This window comes from Falco biarmicus, chromosome 1 (genome assembly GCF_023638135.1).
Source record: "Falco biarmicus isolate bFalBia1 chromosome 1, bFalBia1.pri, whole genome shotgun sequence".
Lineage (NCBI taxonomy): Eukaryota > Metazoa > Chordata > Aves > Falconiformes > Falconidae > Falco > Falco biarmicus.
The window spans coordinates 55,498,761-55,504,760 of record NC_079288.1 but is presented as its reverse complement, the minus strand read 5'-3'; positions in this window follow the sequence as shown (position 1 = coordinate 55,504,760).

Sequence of the window (6,000 nt, the reverse complement as noted above, 5' to 3'; positions counted from 1 at the left end):
TTTTCAGAATATGGAGATGTTATCTTTTTATTTCAAATATAATATTGTGTTTGTAATTTTTTGCTTTATATAAGTTTATATATCCATTCTTGAAAGCAGATATAGTTTTTAGTTCAAGTGAGAGAGAGTTTTGGCAGCATTAGTGTGGAATGACTTTTCAGTGAACAGTGAGCGTGTGCTAGACAACTGATGTGATTTCATAGTTACCAAGTGAAAGCTGAACAAGACAAAAAGGCAAGGATGGTGATGCTGTCTAGAGAAATTTTATTGGCAGTTGTAATTGTCAATTGCCTTTTGTATGAGAGTAATGGTGAAACTTCCATTGGCTTCAGTAGGTCATGGGTTTAATTTAAAAAAAAAATTAAATATCAGGAACCATTTTGAAGATTTTACATTTCTTTCTAATCAGATAAAATAGGGAATGCCTTTCTACTCGTGATGGAATAAAGAGAAAGAAGATTATGAACCTCGCTGAGCTGCATTACAGCAGAAATAAAAGCTTAAATGTATGTGGAGTACCAGCAGTGTAGAATGAAAATGTGGTGCTGCAGTTTGTTTTAGAAAGATGCAAGGAAAAATAATACTCATTTATTTTATGTTAAAATAAAGACTCTTTGGGAAGGAAGATGCATAGAATCATAGAATCATTTAGGTTGGAAAAGACCTTTAAGATAATTGAGTCCAACTGTTAACCCAGGACTGCCATTATTATTTGAAGAATATACCTCAAAGTAGTTCTGATTCTTTTCTTACTAGTAGCAGTAAGTATGAAACCAACTCTAGACTTTAGGAGATTTCTAAATATTTTTATCGTTATGCAGCTAACAAATACTGTTCTGAACCATGTTACTGGACTGGTTTCTATTTCTAACGGGTTAGACAAAAGCAAGACAAGGGACTGGAATTTTAGTTTTTGTCACTCAGCTCAGGATCGTAAAAAGTTTTGAAACACCTTAATACTTTGAAGAAATGGATCTTGTTGCTTTTATTCCCTCTGACCCGCCCCCCCCCCCCCCGTATTTTCTCCTAATATCTTTATGCCTTATAATTTACATCTGCTAAAGAATAATATTTAATGTCTTTATACTAAGTTGTTTATATTGATTAATAGGTGCACAGTGGTTTGGAAATGAAGAAGTTTTATGTAAAGTATTATTCAAGATAGCAATAGATCGTTCTGCTGGAAAGGATCATTTGGCCAGGTGTATGTCAGACTATAAATGCTTAATGTTCTTGTAACCACAAATCTGAATTGTGCCAGGGCAAGCCCAGCATTCACTAGCTGGGCAGGTGACTTGTTAATTCTTTCATTAGTAACAAGCAGTGAAAATATTTGGAAATGGAAGGTCTGAAGGGCACCCACTGAACAAAATTAATGGAAGCTTTTTCTACTTTTATGATAATAGGAAGATTTCAGAATCCTTTCTGTCTTTACTTGGTAAATTCATTTAAATAAAGAGATACCATGGTTTTTGTGTTTTAGACCCAATTTTCCTGTGTGCTAGTCTACAGAGACTGTTGTGCACTGGAAATACTTTTGCCATCTGACACTTGAACATTTTGCATCACAAATAATTTGAAAATAACTTTAATCAAGCCGTGTCTTCTATATACTTCTGTTTCCCCACCACCCTCCCATTTCTTGTCATACGATAATGCAGGCTAGGCTTTAGGACTTCAAAGAACAGCTTTGGTCCCATTTCTACATCCAAGTAAATAATATATTTATTTCATAATAGAAATATCTTTGAAACACTGCAGATGTGGATTTGCTCTAAACTAGATGTTTACATAGATTCAAGAAACATTTCATAATTAATTTCTTCTTTTATGTGAATAACACCTAATTTAATTACAATATTCTGTTTTGTTAGATATGTAGAAACTACCAAGGTACATATGTGTAGGACTTGGTGAGGCATCAGGGAGTTAGATTCAGATGTTCTGTGTTTTAGTAAGTTCTTGAGGAAGCTATGGTGATACTAAAACCTTTTCTTCCCTTCTGAGATATATTGGATGTCCATGTCATTTTTTACAGCAGGGGGGCTGCAGGGGTGGCTTCTGTGAGGAGTGACCAGGGGCTGTCCTGGGCCAGACACAGCTGGTTCCAGCTGGCTCTGCAACGGACCCATCACAGGGCATAGATGAGTGGCAGGGAGAAGCTGTTATGGTCTGACCGCAGCCCGTTGTTCCCTGTCCCCCCTGCACTGCCTGGGGTGAGAAGGCAGTAGAGGTGTCTGGAATGAAGGAGTGAAGTTGAGGCTAGGAAAAAGGGAGGTCAAGGGAAGACATTGTTTTAAATTGGTCCTTGTTCCTCATTGCCAAGTTCTATTTTAATTAGCAATAAATTAATTTTCCACAGGTCGAGTGTATTTTGTCTGTGACAGTAATTGGCAAGTGATCTCCCTGATTTTATCTCAACCTATGACTTTTTTTCATTTTTTTTTTTCATGTCATTTTCTTCCCCTATCCTGCTGAGGAGGCGGAGTCAGAGAACTGCTGGGTAGGTGTCTGGCAGCTGGCCAAGGTCAACCCTCCACATGAAGTTGTTCCTGAAAGTAGTACTTACCTGTGGAGAGTTTCATACTGTTGTCTTTAAAGTTAAGATGGCTAGCAGTTCATCGAATAACTAGACCTTAAAATATTGTACTATCACTTCTTCCAGAATCTTCTTTATAGAATTGGAAAAGCCTGCTGATTAGTTAATGCTAATTGTATACTTTACCTTAATGTTTTAAATATGTCTAGATTCTGCATCTGTGAATAGTTCCAATTCTGAATGACTTAAAAGTCTGCTTCAAAACCTGGTGAAATCAATGGAAGTCATTGCATTGATTTGGATCAGCTTTAGGTCAAGGTCCAAGATATTTGCCTGGTGTTGTTGCATAAGAAACTTCCATAACTTCTATTTTTTAATTCTTTGCTATGATTTTCTAAATAGTATATATTCATACAAATTTTTTGGTTATTTGTTCAACATAATCATATAGTTCTGTTTAACCTGTGACATTTCATTATAGTCTTTTAGATTTTACATAAGTTTATGCTTTTCTTTGGAAACTTAAATTAGAAAATGTGGTTTTTAAGTCTCTCAAACCTGCTGATGTGTATCTGTACATTTATATATTATATATTTATAAAGCAGTTAGTTTTCCCTTTAGATTAGTGCATCTAGATCCCGATTTTTGGCTGATTACCAAATCACTTCGTACTTGTCTAAGAAACGGGAGGAAAAGAATATAATGCTATGGTATACTCCTCACTTCAGAAGTTTCTCATTGCAAGTGAGAAATTGTTCCAGTACTACAATTTGGTTTGCTACAAAAGAAAGGAGTAACTTAAGAGCCAGCACTATGTATTACTGACACAAGCAAAATACAGAGAAAAAGTTTCCACTTAGTTAACCAAAAAAAGAATAAATTAGGTTAAAAAAATTTTTTTTGGAGAAAATGATCATTGAAATAAGGTTATATATTTGAATCAGAAATGTCGTTTTTTCAAGGAAGTAATAACATTTGAATAAAGTACATACTGAACAGTAAATACAGTTTTTATAGGACCATACAAAAGCAAATAATAACTTCAGCTTTTTGTAATTTACTTGCATGGGAAAGATCAAATCCTTTTAATATATTTACTTTTGGTGTTTTCATTTTCACAATGTATGTTTTGACTGGAACAAAATATTCTAAAGTAGTTTCTTGTTGAGAACATTTTTCACAAATACTTTTCATAGTTTGCATTTTGTACAGCAGAAAAGATAACTAATTAAATTTTTATTTCTTTCTATGAATTCAGTGTGTTTTGAGGAGTGAAGTTTACAAAAACTCTGATAATTGAAGCACATGTCCCTGTTCACTTCCCCATGCCCAGATATTGGTGCTGATTCCTTCTGAAAATAAGAAATGCCAAATCTGTATCTAATAGCCTAGAATAATGACAAAATGGTGAATAACATTTTGTCAATCTTTAAAAAATATTTCTTTCACTTTAGAAATGTTCTTAAAGCATTAAAATGTAGTCAAGTGAGTAAATGATAAAGTGTATATGCATCTGAATATATTTGACAATAGTAAGCAGAATATCTCTAGGAAGAGTTAAGGTAGATGTGTATTTTAATGATACATGGCTTACATAAGAAGTTTTATTTCAAATGCTAGGATATGGTATTTACTAAAACAAAAGACCCAAACAGTACTGAGAACTTTTACGTTTTTTAAAAGTGCATATATCAACTGCCTATCCATGTGTGAAAATATTTTAATCTCTATACATGGCATTCAGTGTTCTGTTAAATTGTGTTATGGTTTTGTAACTTAGATAGGAATTGAGCCACTGAGGTATAACATTTTCTTGCATCTTTGAAATATTAAAACAGTTACTTCTATAGATTTTGAGATTAAGTAGCTATTGTTTGATGAACTCTGAATGGTTGATGGAACTGGCAATATTTGTACTTTGTTTGCCTGTCCTAAATGTTATAGCCAGATTTTTTCCATTTCCTTTTCTTGTATTAAGCTATAGATTCACAATGACTGTGCTAGAGACATTTAAAAATTATGCAATAAATAATGCAAAAGACAATTTAGCTTAATCTTCAAGGACATGTTAAAATTCAGAAGTAACTTTTTAGTATGACAATTCCTCAATAATATTAATGAATGATATAGTCCTGTATAAGGTGCCTCATCTTTTTATGTCTTATATAGAGATTAGTAAAATTGCATTACGTCTGAATCAAATTGAATTACGATTACATGACAGTTCTTATGCATTTTGATATTTGAAATTGATTTGAAAACTACAAGGGAATATGATTATATTTTTAAAGAGTCATTCAATGAAGAATTTCTATCCCTTAAGTACTGCGTATCATGAAAATTCCAGTCAACCTACTGTGTCTGTTGCCCAGTGGAAATGGACAGCCAAATCAAAATATGGAAGGTAACTAGAAACCATCAGCCACCTAAGACATGAACAGAAAGCCTTTTTTTGGTTATGCAATAATGAAAATGTAAGTTGCTTGGTGTTGAGATGAATAAAGATGATGGCATCTGTTGCATTTGTCAGCTTCCAGCTCTGTTGTATATTAAGCAAAAAATGAAAATAAAATGTAGAAACATATGGACCTGAGATAAAAGAGGGAAAGGCTTTTTAACTTATGTGCTTTGATTGCTTTCCTGTCTTGGTCCTCCTGGCTTTGATGTGTTTACAGATGGTCCAAAACCAGTACACTGAAAGGCAGGGCATAGGGACTAAGGATACTTCATTTTTCATGGCGATGTAGTCACAAGCTTGTCAGATCATCTGTATGGACTATGTAGAGTCCTCAGTGAATAGTATTCCATTTCCACTGTCAAGGATTGTAACAGTCATGTTGTTTATCAAGCCATAGACAAATGGGATGTGTTGTGTCATTGTATAACCTTTATCTAAGGAATTTGAAAGTTGCAAAAATGGCAGACTGAGGGCAGTGCATTCCTGAAATGAAGTTTTAGGACTTGAAATACAAAGCATCAAGCTTTTGGCCTCATTTTACAAAGTGTGATTTGGTCACATACAGTAATTGTAATTGTGCACCTCTGAACCTTTCCAATGTAAAAGCATTAAAATTGTCTTAATTTATGTAATCTTAGTCCCAGTTCCACTCTAGTGAAAGAAATTCATTGCTTTATATGAGGATGAGTTTCACTTGTGTTTATTTAACACCTATTCATTTATTTATAGTGTCAATATTATTATTTTATATTGAGCTTGATGTCATATTCAGTATGCCATTTCAAAAGTTTACAACTGTTAATTCTTTTCTTGAGAAATTGCTTTTCATACTTATTATGAAAAGTAAGCAAGCCTGTCCTTTGGAGGGTGAATTGGAGCCTGTGTGTCCCTGTCTCCGAAGTCAGTGCTGTAACTAACAGGTTTAGTGAGTATCCATGTGTTGCTATGTAGGCTGATATAAACTTCGTAGCTTCTCTGTATGGGTTGGGAAGAATGAGTGAG